Below are 19,993 nucleotides of genomic sequence, written 5' to 3'. Positions count from 1 at the left end.
CCAGTAGATTAGTAGCTTAATCTCTCGCTGACAGTGGGCCCAAGGCCAAGTCAACTCAGTTTAGGGGCTGGTCAGCGCAGGATTAGTCCCAGAGAGGCTGACCAGTGGGGCCCCCCTGTCAGATTTGACCTGAACAGGTCGGCTGAACTGCTGACGTCAGTCTGATGCAATAAAGTGAATTTCCAGATTAGAAATAAATCCAGGAAATTGCTAAAACTTGTAAAAATCATAGAAATTAATCTGTAACTCCAATGAAAATAATTTATATATGAAAAGTATCAGAAAAATTCAAGGAATCTGAATATGCTATTTTAAATCATGTTTGAAAAAGTTACAGAACCCTAAAATGTGGAATAAGGAATAATTCAATTCTTATAATTACTTTTTAAATGGAATTTGGAAAATATTCAAATTTCATTATGAATGCCATGATCACACACTGTCCTAATTACAAATCAGTACCCTAACATGACATCTCATGCATGTTAACATCAAGTTGATCTGAGCATCAGGTCGAATCAATTAAATCGGTATTCGAGAATACCCCGTTTGAATTGATATTCGAATGTGATTCAAATCAACTCTAAACCTAATACATGTTGATTGTAATAACCTATCACTTTGCATTCTCATGCCATGCTCATGCATCATCTTGTTTGCATGTGATTGTTATTGAATGTTGCCATTCATTTCGGTAGGCTCCGCACCCTCAGATTCCACCGAATATCCGTCTGATGGATATCGTCCATCCTCTGAGCAACAAGGCAAGCAACCCTTTTGATCATCCCGATAATTCCATGTTCTTGCTCCTGCACTTATTTATTGCATTAGGATCAAATGCTTCAACTGCTTTTGCCACGTTAGTTGAACCCACTTCCTTTGCATGACCTAACCTTGTCACAGTAAATAGCCGAACCTTGCAACCTAGCATACCTGGTAGTTGCTTGAATTGTGATGTGCCTTATCCTGCTATGCATGCTATGCTTAGAGTTGTGTATGGTCTGTCATCAGGGAGATGAACAGAATTGTGAGAATGTGTTCGGTAAGTAAAGGTTGTGTGTTGGACCTGATTTGGTAAAGGTACCGGTGAAAGGTTGTGTAGGAGTACATGGCGGGTTGTTTCATTTGAACCGTCCTTAGGAACTATGGTAAAGGTACCGGTGAAAGGTTCCGTGTATGTAATCCAAGACTAGATACTACCACTTGCTGGGCCCTGAAATATGACCCCGCTCGGCCTATTAATCGCTTAGTACTCGGTCCAGGAGTTGCAAGTAGTTTCTGGTGTTTATAGTAATGCTGGAGGTCGTGCATGGTGCTGACCTGAGAGGTGCGCCGTGATACGGTAGGTAGTGGCACGGTGTACCAAGTGGCACCTGGATGGTGGGCTTGGGAACCCTGCGCACATCGTTTGAGGTCGTGGCGGAAACCTCGGCCGGACTTCCGTATTGGTTACTCTCAGATAGGCGATAAACCTGGACTAGGTACTAGTCTGGTTAACGGTCGTGGCCGACTCCCTCGCTGGGCTTCCGCGTGAAGGTTTCCGAGGTGCATGACGTGCACATGGTGATACGTGGCGAGAGCGTGTGTGACGAAGTACACCCCTTCAGGGTTATGATCTATTCGAATAGCCGCGTCCGCGGATATGGACTACATGGAGACATATGTTGTTCATAGATAACTTCAATGGCTACTCATAAAATTGCCAAGATAAGCGTGAGTGTCGTGGACGACATTTCCGTACGGAGACGGAATGATTCCACGATTGTGTATTGTTGTGGTGTTAGTGGACTCGCGTGCGAGAAATCAAGTTGTCAAAATTATTTAAAAATACAAGTTGTCTAGCCACGAGTCAAATGCTGGCTTTCCGCATGAAACCCCACAATACCCCTTTTGATACCTTGCATGAGTAGTTGTTTTGTCCTAAAGTCTTGCTGAGTACTTTCGTACTCATGTTTGCTTAATAAATGTTGCAGAGGTTGCTAATGACCCTAATGGAGGGTTCTTCATAGACATCGACGACGACGAGTAGCTGGTGTCCCAGCTACGATCTGGCCCTACGTTGGATCTGTAGTATAGTCAGGCCATGTGCCTTCTAGTTGTCCTGTCTGTACTCAGACAGTTTATAACTCTTCCGCTGGCTTGTAACTGAATGACTGCTATTATGGGTCGTGAGACCCTTAATGTGTAATATTATGTGTGTGGCTCTTCCGAGCCTCTTAAATAAAGCTTGTATGTTTATGGTTATGTTGTGATGCCATCGATGTATCTATACATATCGGTATGCCATGCGTACGTGTGTCGTACTTGATATGTATGGGGTTCGATTACCTAGTCGTGAGCTTTAGTAGCATTCCTTACAAGGAAATGCCCCTTTGTGATCCAACGAGCCTTGGTAGTTCGCTACTGCTCCGGACACATTGGTTGACCGGCATGTGTCCTTCTTAGGTGCTGTGTCTGTCCCCTTTGGGGAAATGTCACGCGATGTAATGGAGTCCTTGTAGCTTGCTACGACTCGTCTACATTCGCTGATGACCGACACCTGCTTTGTTGGGTCATGTATGCCTGTCCTTGTGCGGTATTGCCACTTTGGTTTATGACTAGACATGTCGATCCGAGTTCTTTGACATTGGATTGCTAGCGACACTATCGCATACGTGAGTCAAAAGACGCAAACGGTCCCGGCTAAGGTAAGGCTGCAGCCGTGGAGTTAACCGTGCGTGAGACCACAAAGGGATGCGATGTGTTACAGGCTGGATTCCTATGGCTTAGGATCGGGGTCCCAACAGCGTTGGTATCAGAGCCTAACTGACTGTAGGATTACTTAGCCAAACTGGTCGAAGTTGAGTCTAGAATTGCTTTAGTTATATATAAGGGAATTGTTTGTGGAAGGGAACGTAAGACTCTTGTTCTCTTCTCAAGTTATTCTATTCTGGTCATCCTCGTCTCTTCTGCGGGAATTAAGGACTAGGTTACTCATCTTCTCCTAGGTTCGTGTTTCCGATCGGTAGCTTATAGGACTACGGGTCAAGAGATATTGGGTTTCTTTTATTCCTAGGAAGCAGGAAGTAAGTTTGATGACCCGAGAATTGAACTTGAAGTGGAAAAAGGAATTAATTTTGTGACAATAAGACTATTCTACTTACTCTAGTTAAATAACTAAACAACAATACCGCAAAACAATAGCTAAAATAATAATAGTTAAATATGAAATAGTATCTAGTATAGTCTAATGGGAGCATATAACCACATGTAAATATCTAGAAAAAGAACTAACTAAAAGGAATTAAAAACAATAATTAAATGACTACAACAACTATATAAACAAAAAATTACTGTTTTTCTAAAAACCTAATTTAAATAAAACTAAAAATAAATAATTCAGTGCTACTGGATAGTCCAAATAATAACAAAACAGTGTCAAAAAATCAAACAGAAATATATCATAAAACTCAAGATATGGCTAAATCACTACTCGAATCAGGGAATTTGCCATGTGCTTGATCTTTGCCATTTGCTGGCACATGGAAAAGAGACTCTTTGCCGTCAGCTGCCAACAAACGCATGCCAAAGAACTGGTTGATGGAAGATGGTATAGGCACATGGCAAAGAGCCCACACAGGCCCCACTACACAATGAATTAAGTGGGCGGTTGCCTCCCCTCTTTGTCATTTGCCTCCCTCCTCACTACTAGGAAAAACCTTATACGCAGGACCTCAGTAGTAGCACTAGAAAAAGAGAAAACGCTGCTGCTAATTAGAAGTAGCATTGATCCAGTGAAGCGCTACTACTAAAACCTTAGCAGTAGCGCTGCTTATTAAAAACGTGCTACTACTATGTGGGACCAGACGATGCCACCGACGGTAGTTGTAGTAGCAGTGTTGCCCAAAATCCAGCGTTACTGCTAAGCGTTTAGCGGTAGCGCTTTGTTTTGCAGCACTGTTGCTGCTAGTTGGCCCCACTTAGTAGTAGCGGACGCTGGTATGCAATGCTACTACTAATAGCATAGCAGCAACACTCTCTGATATCCAGCGGTACTGCTGGATGCCGCTGCCACCTTTTTACCCCCCCTCCCCTTCCTCTCCACCCACTTTGACCGATCTCCCCCTCCTCTCCCCTATCCACACTCTCCACACCATTGTTGCTCTTCTTCTCTCTTCCTCCTACCTCTCTTCTCTCCTCATTAATGTCCCCGTCCACCATAACTCTCCTTAATAAATGGCTTCTCTCACATCTCTCAGAATCCGACCTCTCTTCCTCTCCCCATTATATTAATTCCCCCCTCCACCATAACTCCCACTCCATCAGCTAGATGGCTAGATTCACCTCTCCTCCCCAACAACTAGATCTATATAGCTACTTAGCCATCCACGCGTGCTCTTTCAATCGGTCTCTCTCATCATCTCTCTCCTTCGGTCTCTCTCGGGAGATATATAGGTGAGTAAAAAGTTGTTTATTTAAATAATGAGAATATGTGTGTGAATGAGAATATGTGTGTTTGGGATATATATATGGAGAGATTTGTGCGAGTGTGACATGCCCTCCGATCGAGTTGCTTATGTTTTGCCGAAATGTCGATTTTTTCCGTTTCGGTGAATTACGAGCAAACTCAATATGTCCTATTTTTAGGCAAGGTCATGCTAAAATTTTATATGACTTTGAATCATGCATGCATTATTTATTTTATAACCCTTTTGCTTGTTATACCGTGCAGTCAGTCATTAAGGTGAGTGGATTGAAGGTGGAGCGGTACATGCTATCCGTGGTGATGGACATGCATGCAAATAATCGGACAAGGATTAGATGTCCGTGGGCAAGATGCAAGGAAGGAGTCCTTTTGGACCCTTTTGATCGTGGCACTTTGAAGGCACACCTTCTAATGAATGGTTTCATGGATGGCTATACTCGATGGATAAGTGAAGAAGATGATGATGATGAGAACGTCCAAATGGGAGGGAATAACAACATGGGGCTAGACGAATAGATGACCGATCGACACAAAGACGATGGTGCCGGACATGGCGGCGGGGAAGAGTCCGGAAATGACGGCGGCGAAGAAGATTCTGGACATGGTGAAGAAGAGTCCGGACATGGTGGAGGAGAGGCAGTGGTCACGCCGCAGTTTTCGACGCTACTAAGTGCAGTCGTGCAAGACCCTCAGGTTCAAGACCTCCTTGGCAAGAGTACGACTAGCGAAAGAGCTGCTTCTAGAGAGGAGGCCAAGCTGGCTTAACTTGAAGTGGACTCGAGGACTCCATTGTATGATGGTTGCGATCCTGAGGTGACCGGCTTGAGTTTCACGCTCGAACTTCTAATGACAAAGGCCAAAAAAAATGGACAGACAAAAGCCTCGACGAGCATTTGAAGTATCTACATAATAAAGTTCTTTCCGCGGGGAACCTGTGTCCTAGTAGAGTAGAGGAAGCCAAGAAAGTTGTTTGCCCTTTTGATTTGCATCAATGATTGCATCATTTACCGGGGGGAGCACCTGGAAAAAACCAATTGTCCAATGTGCAATGTTTCTCGATACAAGAAGGCACGAAAGAAAGCTCCTCAGAAAGTTGTATGCTACTTTACGATCAATCCCCGTCCGTAGCGGTATTTCGTAGATCCTAAGGAAGCAAAGCTCATGCGCTGGCACGCGGATAGGAAGAAGCCCGACGATGGAGATGATCTGAGGCTGAGACACCTCGTAGATGGTAGCTAGTGGAGAGCATTCAACACCGTATGTCGATTTGCTAAACAAGATCCAAGGAACATCATGCTTGGTGCGAGTACTGATGGCATGAATCCGTTTGGAAACCAGAACACTAACCACAGCACATGGCCCGTGTTTGTATGGATGTACAACCTCCCCTCATGGAAGTGCATGAAGACAAAGTACATACACATGTGCATGCTGATTCAAGGGCCGAGAGAACTGGAAAATAGTATTAACATGTATATGGGGCTTCTGCAAGAGGAGCTAGACACGTTATGCAAATCACCGGCATGGACAAGGGACGCCAGCAAAGGAGAGTATTTCCATATGACACTACTGGAAAAACCTAATTTGCCGACAGCTTTTGGCTTTGCTGTCAGAATTTTCACGGGGCTGACGGCATAGAGGCTTTACCCTCAGCCGAAAATAATGCTGACGGCATAGGCATGGCTGACGGCATAGAAACTCTATGTCGTCCGCTCTATCTAAGTCGTCAGCTAGCTGACGGCAAAGGAGCAAAAGACTGACGACATAAGGCGGCTAACGGCATAGGGAGGTTCTCGGTCCCACGTTCGACCACGGCTTAACGGGAGCCGTCTATGCCAACAGCCAGCTGACGGCAAAGCCTAACGGCTGTCTTTGCCGACAACGAGCTGACGACATAGCCGGGTGGTTATCCCCCTAGTGCAGGCCACGACCTAACCCCTCTTCTCTCTCATCTCTCCCAACCATCTACTCTCCCGACCCGCCACCGTCGTCGACCCACGCCCGAGGCATCGGCCCTCGCGCCAGCCCCGCCCTGTGCCGCCCCGCGCCGCCCCTACTCGCCGGCGCCACCCCGCGCCGCCCCTACTCGCCGGCGCCGCCCCGTGTCAGCCCCGCCATCACCCCGCCCCGAGGAATCGGCCCCCGCGCCGCCCCGCGCCCGCCCGTACTCGGCGGCGCCCCCCCATGCCGCCCCTACTCGCCTCTGCCCGCACCAGCCCCGCCCCGACTCGCCGGTGAGCTCCTCCTCTCCTTTTTTTTTCTTTTTTTCGTTTATTTTTTCTATGTTAGTTAGATTTAGTTAGCAATAGATGTTTAGTTGTAGATTTTTAGTTAGATTTAGTTAGCAATAGATGTTAGTACATGTAAGTATTAGTTTGCTAATGGTTACTATTAGTTAGCTAGCTGTTATCATTAGTTAGCTAGCTGTTAGTATTACTTAGCTAGCTGTTAGCAATAGAAAGAAAATAAGAAGAAGAAAATAAATAGAAGAAGAGAAGAGTAACAAAACTTGAATAATAAATTATTAATAATAGATGTTAGTATTAGTTAGCTTAATTACCGCGAGTGCGAATTTGTGTTGATTGAGTGCATTTAAATGTGTAGTAGCTTCTCCACGAGGGTTTGGTTTTCGACGACCTCCCCTGCATTCGAAAGTGAGCACATTTGTTAACTCCTCCACACCCTTTATTTTGCTCTGTTCCGGCCTTCCTGCTGATGACACTATCTAGCTAGGTATTTTTAGTATTCAAATAGAAAGTTGTTGTGTAACCAATATCCGTCTCCCGTTCGAAAGGGTTCCTGTCACAAATACGCATGCATTTGCATATTTATAAGGTAATTCTTTCGAATTGTCCAACTTATCCATGGACGGCCCGGGTATGTGTAGATTGGGTCGTTTCCCACGCTTTGCTCCGGATCCCATGCAGAGTTTCGATAGCTCCTCCTTGTTGTTCTACGGGTACACATCCTCTCAGTTAGTTGCTGAGACATGTATCAGGAGAACAACGGCGAGGTGCTGCCAAAATTTTTCGTTGGGTCGGGAGTAGAGCATGGGGAAATGACCCAATCTACACATACTCGGGTGGGATTAGGACCCATCTTTACCTAGTAACTGGTAGGTGTGCATGCCGTGCATCCCAATGTACTAACCATGATTAAAAAATCGCCATAATTAATTTAACATACTTGATGAACTGGTAATTTATATTGTTTTATATGTGGATACTATGTAGCTAGCTTGCCAGAATGACTGATCGTGAATGGATGTACACCGGTCACCATAGTCAGACAGATATGACCGATGAATGGTTGAGCAAAACCTATGAGTTCATGGAAACGGCATTTTCTAAAGGCCAGCCAAAAACATGGTGCCCCTGCACTAAGTGCAAGAATTATTCGTGATAGACAAAGGATGTAATGGGTAAACACCTGCGGATGCGTGGTTTTACTCCCGGCTATACCTTGTGGACATTTCATGGTGAGCCGGCCCAACGTAACAAAGACGAGGTGTTGCGTCGGTGCACCGATGATTATGGTACAGGGTTTGAAGACATGGTGAATGACTTTGATGATGCTCGGAACAAGGACGAAGAGATGGAGGAATCCGCGAAAGCCTTCTATGCCATGTTGGAGTCTTCAAAACTTCCTCTTCACGAGCACACTAAGATTTCCCACCTAGATGCCATCGCACAAGTAATGGCTCTGAAAGCCGAATTCAACATTGGAAGAGACCTGTTTGACTCAGTGATGACCCTATTTGGCGCTTTCTACCCGAAGGTCATATTATGCCTTCAAACCTATATGAGTCAGACAAAATCGTTAGTGCACTCAAGATGCCATATGAGCAGATACATGCTTGTGAGAAAGGATGTGACTTATTTAGGAAAGAGTATGCGGACGAAACATATTGTCCATTTTCCAAGTCCTCCAGATATGTTGAGGTAGAAAACGGTGAAGGTGAGAAGAAGCAGAGCAAAATTCCCGTGAGTGTCCTACGGTATCTGCCGATCCTACCAAGACTTCAACGACTTTACATGCTCGAATACACAGCAAAACAGATGACATGGCACAAACATGGAATTAGGAAAGAATTAGATGAACACGGAGTTCTGATGTTGGTACACCCTTCAGATGGTGATGCATGGAAGGCATTCGATAGTATACATAAGGAAAAAGCTGAAGAACCAATGAATTGTCAAATCGCCATCAGCCTCGATGGGTTCAATCCTTTTGGTATGACGGCTACCCAATATAGTTGATGGCCTGTATTTGTCATTGCCCTCAATCTTCCACCATCATCCATTATGCAAAGAAAGCACATATTTCTGACGTTGATAGTTCTAGGGCCAAACTACCCGGGGAAGAATATGAGTGTGTACATGCAACCGCTGATGGATGACTTGAAAGAAGCTTGGGTGAATGGGGTCAACACATACGATGCAGCTAAGAAAGAGAACTTTCAAATGTATGTTTGGTACCAATACTCGTTGCATGATCTGCCGACATTTGCGCTTTTCGTTGCCTGGTGTGTGCATGGAAGGTTCCCATGCACACAATGCAAGGTAGCTCTTAAGTTTCATTGGTTGCCGGCGGGTGGGAAGTATTCCTGCTTTGACTTGCATAGACAGTTCTTGCCTATGGACCATCCATTCAGAAAAGACAAGAAGAATTTCATGAAAGGTAAAGTTGTCAAACACTCAGCAACACCTGCGTTGACGGGGGCACAAATTAATGAACAGTTAAAATCTATGGAGCCTGATCCAAACCATCCAGGGTATTTCTTGGGTTATAATGAGGAACACGCCTGGACCCACAGGCCATGCATCTGGGATCTCCCCTACTTCGAAGACCTCTTACTTCCACACAACATTGACATGGTGCACACTGAAAAGAATATCGCCGAGGCCCTTCTTGGCACATTTTTCGGCACCGATAAGGGCAAAGATAATACAAAGGGTAGAGTTGACCAGGAGACTCTGTGTGATAGGCCATCACTAAACATGCGAGAACCGAAAGGAAGAAAAAATTGGTCCAAACCACCTGCCTGGTACAATCTTCAGAAGGGAGCAATAAGGGAAATCCTCTTGTGGGTGCAAAAAAAGTTGTTGTTCCCCGATGGGTATGCTGCGAATCTAGCGAGGGGAGTGAGCATTGAAAAAATGAAAATTTTTGGGCTCAAGAGTCATGATTGGAACATATGGCTTGAGCGGATAATGTCGGTGATGTTGCACGGCTATATCCCCGAGGTTGAATGGCTAGTATTGGCCGAGTTGAGCTATTTCTTCCGTGTTCTTTGTGCTAAAGAGTTGTCGCGTACCTGGATAGATGACATGGAAGAGTTGGCGCCTGAGTTGTTTTGCAAGTTAGAGAAGATTTTTCCACCGGGCTTCTATAATCCGATGCAACACATGATTTTGCATCTCCCAACCGAGGCATGATTGGGTGGCCCCGTGCAAAATCGTTGGTGCTACGCAACTGAAAGAATGCAGAAGACACTTCTAGGAAAATACGCCAAAAAATGAGTATGTGTGCCTTGTTTTGTTTCATCAATAATTCATTTGTTCATGATTTTTGTTGTACTAATTCTTTGTCTGTTCGTGTAGGCCAAACACAATAACCAGCCTCAGCCTCAGGGATATGTCGCGTTTAGCATGGCCCATAAGGGCTCGTACAAGATGGCGAAGGCATATTCTGAGGGGGACGGGCCGTCGCCGTACACAAGCCTGTCCGCCTACGACAAGATGACGTCTTATTCTGAGGTGGTCAAACAGCTGCGCGGGCCTGACTTTGACCCGAGCCAAATCCTATCGATCCAGAGGCGTTGATGATCTCTGGTGGCGGTAAGAGTCATGGCACACTGGCCATGTGTGATGGCTTCGTCCCTATCACTAAGACTCTATCTCAGATCAAGGCGAGGCAAACGAGCTCCGCTCATGTAATACGGCAACGCGCGAGGCTAGTTGATCTTGCCATCGAGGTTAGTTTTCTTCATTATTTCTTTCGTTCTATTGTCCCTGGATGGATGATGAAAATTCCTTTTGAGGAGTGGTTGCAGGCCATACTTATGAAGGAGAGGGAGGCCACCAGGCTCTTGTTGGCGGAGAGGGACCGGAATACGCAGAGGTTGCTTGAGGAGGAGAGGGCACGCAATAATGCCCATGCGAAGGCCATGCACGACCTCGTTGCGGTAAGTCAGTTGTGTGACAAGCAAGGCTATGTGTGAGACGCAACAAGCCTATTTCTTTGACTCCTCGAAAACTAATTTGCATGCTATGTGTGAGAAGCAAGGTTTGCCGCCGCCTCCGCCGATGCCTTCTCCGGTGGGAATGGTGAGTTCCCTTTCAATGACCAACCTTGCACGGTCTCATTCCAGAGTTAAATCGCACGATCCCTTTACTTCTCCTGGTGAGAGCTCTAGGAACCCAGCGACCAACGGAGATGGAGCTTCTCCTCCGTTTCTTGCCATTCGGTAAGTTATTCCTCTCCTTCTTATTCTTCTTATTGTTTAGGTCAACTTAGATTATGCCATGCTTTAGTTATCTTAGTAAATTCTAGTTGATATTAGCCCTGCTTTAGTTAGCTTAATAAATTATAGTTGATATTAGAGCTCAAAAATGACATAATTTGTTTAGAAAGTTTTAAAAGAAACCATAAGAGAAGAACAAACAAGAGATGAAGAAATAAGAGAAGAAGAAAGAGGAGAAAAAGATAACTTCTCTTCTTTCTTTTTCTCCATCTTCTTCTTCTTCTTCTTCTTCTTGTTCTTCTTCTTCTTCTTCTTCTTCTTCCACTTCTTCTTCTTGTTCTTGTTCTTGTTCTTCTTGTTCTTCTTCTTCCACTTCTTCTTCTAATTTCTTAGCTTAATTTAGATAACTTCTTTCTTATTGTATTCTTCTTCTAACTTCTTTCTCATTATGCAGATTTTGATAAAGCAGCATGGCATATGGATGGATGCTCTAGGGACTTTGTAATGCACTTGTGTAGTCTTAGATGAACTTTGTAATGCACTTGTATTTGCGGATGCACTTGTGATGCTTTGTAATACTTTGTGATCTTGTTTGCACTTTAATTACATATATTCGTGCTGTTTGCACTTTGTGATGCACTTGCGTTGTGTTGTTTGCACTTTGTGATGCACTTGTGGTGCTGTTTAGGGGCTGTGCAATATATATATGTTGTTGTTTGTATCTACGTTTTGCAAATGCAGGGGATTAACAGAAAACAAATATGAAAAAAGCAGAGAGGGTTTTTGCCTACAGCTTACTGACGGCAACGGCTTTGCCGTCAGCTGTGCTCCAGCTGAAGGCAAAGAGGGGACCAAGGGGACCCAGGTTCTCGGCGTTGCCGTTAGCTTTGCTACGGCTGTGGGCAAAGAGGGGACCCAGGGGACCCAGGGTTTCGGCTTTGCCGTCAACTTTGCTACGGCTGTGGGCAAAGCCTGCCGTTAACCTTCTAACGGGGCTCGGCCTGCGCCATTGCGGCCATTGCTCTTTGCCGTCAGCCCGTGACACAAAGCTGATGGCAAAGTCTTTGTCGTTGGTCGACCTTCAGCTGACGGCAAAGAAGGTGATTGCCGATAAAATCTTGGCCGGTTCCTTTGCCGACAGCACACTGACGGCAAAGCCTTTGCCGTCCGTTAAACTGTCCGTTGCCGTCAGCTCTAGATGTCGGCAAACCAGCAGTATGAGAGCCGGGCTGATGACGACGGTGCACGACTATCTCAGTTATGGGTACACCTCAGGCCAGGTGTGCCACGAATACTGCGAATGCGCGAGGTGCATGGATGATACAACGTCTGAGCAGCTTACGTCAACAAAAGATGGCGGGTCTAGGAAAATCGTGTACATGGGGTATCGTAGATGGCTCGAGAAGGATGACCCATGGAGAAAGCATGGAGATCTATTCAATGGGTTGGCTGAGCTTCAAGGACCTCCACGTAAGAGGAGCGGTGCCGAAATCGAAGAGCTGCTGAGAAACTAGGAACAATGCCCCGCGCCAGGAAAGATCAAAAAGGTGCCAGACCCGCTGCTGAACGTATGGAAAACGAGGTCTGTTTTCTGGGACTTGGAGTACTAGCCCAATCACGACATGCCTCATTGCCTTGATCAAATGCATATCACGAAGAATGTCCTCGAGAGCTTGCTTGGCACACTGATGAACATGCCGGAGAAGACCAAGGATGGGCCGAAGGCAAGGAAACACTTGGAAGATTTGAAGATCAGGAAAGACATCCACCGTAGAAAGTTGATGGAGGAGATGGAGACTGAGACATAGGAGGGGGAAGGGGCAGAAAAGTCAACAAGAAGGAGGAGAATTATTGCCCCCCTTCTTGCTTCACCTTAAGTCCGAAGGAGATCGATCAATTCATCAAGTGCCTTATGGGAATCAAAGTCAATTCCGGTTACTGTGGGAAGATAAGAAGATTTCTAGACCCCAAGAAGAAAAGGTTCACCGGGATGAAGTCTCATGACTGTCACGTGATGATGACACAAATACTCCCGGTTGCCATTAGAGGGATAATGGACAAGCACGTCCGTGACACGCTTATTGGTCTCTGCAACTTATTCGATGTTATCTCTCGAAAGTCCATAAGTGTGAAGCAGCTCCGAAGGCTACAGGAAGATATCGTTGTCATACTATGTGAGCTTGAGATGTACTTCCCGCCCTCGTTCTTTGACGTCATGGTGCATCTATGTGTCCACATCGTGGATGACATCATCGACCTCGGGCCGACATTCCTTCACAGCGTGATGTCGTTCGAGAGGATGAATGGGGTCATCAAAGGATTCGTTCGTAACATGTCCCGTCCCGAAGGTAGCATTGTCCAGGGGTATCCGACGCGTGAGTGTGTCTCCTTCTGCGAGAATTATATAATCGTCGGAGACCCTGTTGTTGGTTTGCCCGTCAAGAAGCACGATGGGAACCTTGAAGGAGATGGTCGCAACAACGGCCGGAGGGAATTGCACGTGGACTACTCAGATCGATGGAACGACATTGACAGAGCTAACTTAGTAGTGCTACAACACCTAGATGTGGTAGATGATTATGTGGCATGACACAAAGAAAGCATCCCAAAGAAGTACCGTGATAAGGAGATGCTTAAGACGGATGACGAAGTTACTGTATAGCACAACGCTACTTTCTTGCATTGGTTCAAAGAGCAAGTTCTTGAAAATCCCCAGGAAGAGGGCAGTTCGGACGGATTGCTCATACACACCTTAGCACATGGCCCTACGCCCAAGGTCGCGACCTATCAGTCCTACGGTATCAATGGGTACACGTTTTACATGGAGGCCAAAGACATGGACAATGATTACTAGAACTCCAGGGTTACAATTCAATGCGTGACCGACGCCAATGGCACAACTGAAAGATTCGACGGAAGAGTCGAAGAGATCTGGGAGCTTGACTATGCTGGAATGCACGATGCAATGATGTTTCGTGTAAGATGGGCCAAGGACGTCGTAAGAGAAAACAAGTATTTCACCACCATGTCTATACCCGACGCGAAGAGCACTTCCATGAACGTTAACATCATCGCTAAAAATGAGCCATGGGTACACGATAAGCACGTGACACAATGCTTCTTCATAACCGACCCGGCCAATCCCAGCCGTGTTGTCGCGAGGAGAACCATAAGGAGCATCATCGGAATGGATGGAGTCGCCAATGAGGAAGACTACGACCAATACGGCAACCCGATGAGGGAAGATGACGATGACGATGAAGCATATGTGAAAAGAAGAATCAAGACTACATGGCGGCAGAAATATCGTACTCCATGGCTCCAGAAAAATCACAAGGAGGGCTCAATTACTCAGCAACGAACAAGAAAGGGAAGAAGCTCAATGTGAAACATCGTTGACACAGCTGATCATAAACCTACATTTATATATATATGTATCTATTTTGTGTACGCACTTAAGTAACTGTTATAGGTCAACTGATATGTTACCACCAAATGCATGGTTCCGGTGATATTCACGCATTGATGATATTCGTGCATTGGGAGAGAGGGAGACACCATCGTCGGAAGAAAAACAGAAAACAAAAACAAAAGGGAGAAAGTAGTACAAAAGAAAAAGGAAAGTAAATAGAAAATAAAAGGAAAATAATGAAAAAATGAAAAAAAATCTAGCAAAGGAAAATAATAAAAAGAAAAGATGGAAAAGATAGGAGTAACGCTGGTTTACGGAACCAGCACTATAGCTAAGTTAGCTATAGCGTGGGTCCTAAACCAGTGCTACTGCTACTTGTATTTTACAATTAAAAAAATAAAAATGATAGCTGTAGAGCTGGTTTGTAAACAAGCACTATAGCTAAGTTAGCTATAGCGCTGGTTCAACATCAGCGCTACCGCTAGTTTGAGTTAACCGTCGCGCGCGCTAAGTCACCAAATCTCCCTGCCGCCCATGTCTCTTCCCCAATTCCTCCCCCTCGCCGCCCGTGTCCACCCAACGTCGCTGTCACCCCTAGTGTCGTCCCTGACTCCTCCCCGCGCCGCCCCTGACTCCTCCCCGCACTGCGCTGACTCCACCCAGCGTCGTCGTCACCCCTAGCGATGTGCCCTTCATCAGCAGATCCGCCCCGAGCTCTCCCATCGGTGCCGCCGCCCCTCCCTGTCGGCTAGGGTTGAGGTGAGGCCCCGGCAGGTACCCGACCGCCCCCCCCACCTTATCTGTCTCTGTCTCTGTATCTCTATCTCTCTTTATCTCTCTCTCTCTCTCCTCTCTCTCTCCCTCTCTCTCTCCTATAGTGTTGTTCAGCAGCAGCTACCCGACCCCCCCGGCAAGGTGCTCTTCGGCAGCACGTACTCGACCCCCCGGCAAGGTCATATTCTTCTCTCTGACAGTGTGTTCCCATTGATCCAGTAGGAGCAAAGAACCTCCGTGTATAATGCCTAAATTTTGAACTAGTGGCCAGAAAGTTTGATGTTTTGAACTAGTGGGCATAAATTTTGAACCAGTATGAGCAAAGAACCTCTGTGTATAATGTGTTTTGGTAGAAACCATAGTTAGATACACTAATTTTGAACTAGTGGGCAGAAAGTTTAATGTTTTGAACTAGTGGGCAGAATTTTCTTCATTTGATATACTAATCTTGAACTAGTGTAGATAGTGCTTGATGGATTTTTTTTGTTTCATTAGAACTTTTGTGGGTAACTTGCCAAAGAAACATTTTGTTCCTTCCACCAGAACTAAGAGTGTTCCATGAGAAGATTTGCCAAAATCGAGGATGGTCCTCAAAAACAAAAAATGTGGCAAGAAAGTATTTTTCCCTAGTGAAACAATTTGCCTTTCTGAGATTCAGCGCAGGTCATTGTATCCCTTTGCTAGTACTTATTATATCCTCATGGTGTCCATATTGCTTATTATTTTCTGTTTATATTTGTATAATTAATCTTGTGATGGTGTTAAGGGAATTCCATTTATTATCCTCATGGTATCCCTTCTTGTCATAGATGTTTTGCCGGAATGCCCGAGTGGCCTCTGTTTTGCCGGAATGTTGATTCATTTCCGTTCTCGCAAATTTCAGGCGCTCCATATGTCTACTTTTTAGCAAAGGTCGTGCCAAAATTTTCGGCATGACTTGTGCTAGAAACTAGTACATATGGAGTACCCAAGATTTGCCGGAAGGGGAATGAATCAACATTCCGACCAAATATAGGCCCCCTTTTTTATCTTCAATATATCTTTTATTTACAATTGTTGCATAGGAAACATGTCTACCAACGCCGAAGTCGTGGGTGGTTCTGCTCGCTCTGCAGACCCCATGGAGGCAGCAAATCAATGTTTCGATTACCTGGACGAACACCATATGGGGTTGCATGGTGGCAGTAGTGGTCCCAACCCCGACCCTGGCGCTAACACTAGCACCGGCACCGACACCGCCACTGAGACACGCAACGACGATGTCATAGCCGGTAAAGCACCAAATAAGAAGAGGACACGAAAACCAAACGAGCTTGTCATCGGACAAATTGTGGTCACTGAGATTCACCCCTTGAAGCTAGATCCAACGGCACTAGAGGAAGCATACAAGTTATCGGGAAATCAACTTGGATGCATCCTCAGGGAAATCGCCAACATCAACGGCGCTAGAGGTTGAAGCAGATACCACAGATAGAGCACATGCTCCTAAGGACGTTGCACAATAGGTTCATGTTCCCAGGCTGGGATGAAAAGGAATATAAAGAGTCATGGGACGACCCCTCCATGACAAAGATAAACGAGAAGGCGATGGTGACGTTCACCAACGACTTGTCCTCCTGGAAAGTTTGGGTGAAAAAAGCGATTGTGAAGAATGAACCGTGGTCCAAGATTCGTGTTGATAATTCAAGAATAACGGAAGAGGACTTTGCAAAATTCCTAGAGAATTGCAATAAAGAAGAAGTCAAGGAAAAGTCAGAGAAAATGAAGGCAATCCAGGCTAGGAACACACCTCCCCACCGCCTCGGAAGCCGTGGTTATGAGGGGAAGAGGCACATATGGGCCAAGGAGGACGCCGAACGTGAAATTCTCGGGATCCGAGACCCCTTGGCGGAGTTCACTGAGCCGCTAGAGCATGACTAGATCAGGGCCGGGTACAAGTTGGACAAAGTCAAAAATATCTTTTACACGGACCCGAACATGAGGGAGTTCATGAGACTTTTGGTAATTGTTATATTACCACATTATCACATTAGCTTCCAATCAATTTGAGTGCAAGTTTTGTCACATTAGTAAACCATCCATGTTTCTTTTGCAGAAAGTGTGGCACCAAAAGGCAGCCTAAAGCGACGAGACGTCACAGTCGTCGACGAGGCCCAAGTGGGACACCCCATTCAACCGGGCCCTGAACATACTCAAAAAGGTCCCGGTGGACAAGCCGTTGTCCTATGGTCGTGTGCACGGAGTCGGAGATGGCGCCTCATGGAAGACGTGCTACCCCGAGGAGCCAGAGGAAAAACAGAAGAGATGGTTGGTCGTCACTCAGGAGAGGATAGACGAGAAGGTCGCGATTGCGGTCAATAAGACCAAAGCTGTGACCAAATAAGAGTTGGTCGGGGTAGTCAGTGGGTTGGTCACTGACGCGGTGGCCAACTTAATTACGACAATTTTCAATTGGTCGAAGAGCCATCCAAATGCATGGCCGGAGGACTTTCCAATTCCCAGCTTTGTATGGAGCAACTCGGCGAACACCACAACAGAAACACCCGCCCAAGCAAATGCAAAAGGTCCCGTTCCTGTTCATAGCAGCCCGACCTCCGTCTCTGGCATGCTCGGTGGGCCTTCCTCGCTGGATGAGCTCGACGCCCTGACGGTAATTACGCGTCATACCCTTTTCACCAACATGTCTATAGTCTTCCATTTCAGTTGCCTTTCAAATGTTTGATGTCGCAGACATGTCTCCTTCCTAGGCCGAAGACACCCCGTGCAACCTACTCTACGACATCAAGGTCCAAAGGTGGTTGTGGGAAAAGCAACCATCGTGAAGCCGAAGGACCGCATGTTCCACAATCGACAGATGCCCGATGGCATCTTCAAGGTTAACGTGGCCAGTGTCTTAGCGGCTTCGAGCATTTTCCTCCTCTCATACCAGTCGGTGATGACGAGACCCCTAAGATTATTGGCGCATGCAAGAACTGGTTCTTGACTTGGCCGAAGTCTCTTCTTCGTCTCGAGGAGCCAGTATCACGCAAATGCCAACTTCTCAAGAAGGAATGACCACCACACCACCTACCAAATTACCTGCACCTATGGTGGGGGATGATGGTAGTGTACGACGCGAGGGAGAGCCTCGATTATTGCTAGATCATGTCGCCCCTGCTGTCGAAGAAGAAAATGTTGATGATGACATGGAGGATGATGATGAGGACCCGAACTAGTATTTCAATACCGCCTATGATGGATTGATGGCTCAGGACGCCAAAGACTCATGCTATGTCCGTGGAGATGATGACTTAATGTTGCCTGCTTTGCCAGAGCCGAAACGTCCTAAGGCCGAATGCAAAACGTCTCTCTTCAAGCCATCCTCGTAGGAGATGCCTCGAGATGCCACCTCTACCCAGCAACCCCCCGAGGCTTGTCCATTGTTTAGCCCGAGGACACTTGGGGTGGTGGTTAGGGAAGGTATGGTGGGCTCACTACCACCACCCACCAAGAAGCAAAGGAAGATACCGACCAAGAAGGCCCTAAAGGTGCCATAGGTGCTTCAAGCAGCTAGCCACCTCTGAAACCCCTGGTGGTAGACAAAATACCTATCGAAGGTAAGGAGCGTTTCCACATCGCCAGCGAGCCAATCCTACGTGCCAAAGCGCTAGATCACATACGGAACAATTATCTAAAGAGACTCCATGAAGATGTGCTGGACAGAGAGAAAAGCCTTCTGGTCACGAAACATTCAGGATACCCGCTTTACGCGGCTCATGTGCCGGGTGGGAAGTTGTACATCGATACCTGGCCCACGAATCAGTTGCTCCTGGGATTTGACTACATCTACAACATGTTCCACATGACCAAGCTGGCTTTCCAGTTCATCCGCATGTATGCGTTGTATATCAACTCCTTCATCAATATGGAGAGCATGAAATATATCTGCGTCGTGGACCCATACTAAATGCACGAGAGCTTCTTGGCAGTTTGCAAAGTGCACCGTGACTATGCGAGCAAGTACCTCGGTGAATTCATGATCGCTAATAAGGACAAGGAAGCGATTCTCCTACCTTATCATCCCTCGTAAGTCATCCACGCTTATCCTTTCGTACATGTTAATCATTCCTTTGCAAGCATGGAAGCCTCATCATTCGGTACCCGGAATATTCCCATGCTATGTACTTGGACTCGTCGAAGAACCTCAAGAAAAAGGATTAGATGCACGTAAGGAGTGTTCTCGACTCTGCCCTGTGGACCTTCATCCTAACTAGTGGATATATCAAGGTGAAAAAGTACACGAATAAAGCACCGACTTTCGGACATAAGACCAACTTCTGTTGCATCCAGCAATGCACAACAGTACAACTGATGGATTCTACCTCATGCATCACCTGATGGAGTTCCGAAAGAATAATCAACACCTTCGCATGTCAGTTACTACCGAAGATGCCGAGATTATCAGCTGGGCCACAAGCATAGGAAAGACACCGGATCATCGAATCCGAGCTGAATTTTATCACGTACAGTGTGAACTAGCTCAAGTGATCATGAAGAAAGTCCTCCAACCAATGGGGATGTTCTACCATGGGCCAATCACGAGGGTTGATGTCCGAGCACTCCTAGTCGCTCAGCGTTTGAACCTGAAGCCTTTCACGAAGCTCGGGTGCATCCTCCCTGACTATGAAGATTGGAACGCCGTCCTGGACGACTGATAGTCAATGACAATGTGATGTAACTAAACCGTGGTCCTGAACTAGCGTGCCTTATCACTAATGTATTTCTATGGCAAAACTTTGAAATTATGCACGGCGAAACTATGTGATGTAACTAAACTTTGGTACTGAACTAGTGTAGATCGCTCTAGTTAATTAGTTTGGGTATGAGGAACTTCGTC

The sequence above is a fragment of the Hordeum vulgare genome, chromosome 5H, assembly GCF_904849725.1.
Source record: "Hordeum vulgare subsp. vulgare chromosome 5H, MorexV3_pseudomolecules_assembly, whole genome shotgun sequence".
Classification (NCBI taxonomy): Eukaryota; Viridiplantae; Streptophyta; class Magnoliopsida; order Poales; family Poaceae; genus Hordeum; species Hordeum vulgare.
This window is presented reverse-complemented; position numbering follows the sequence as displayed.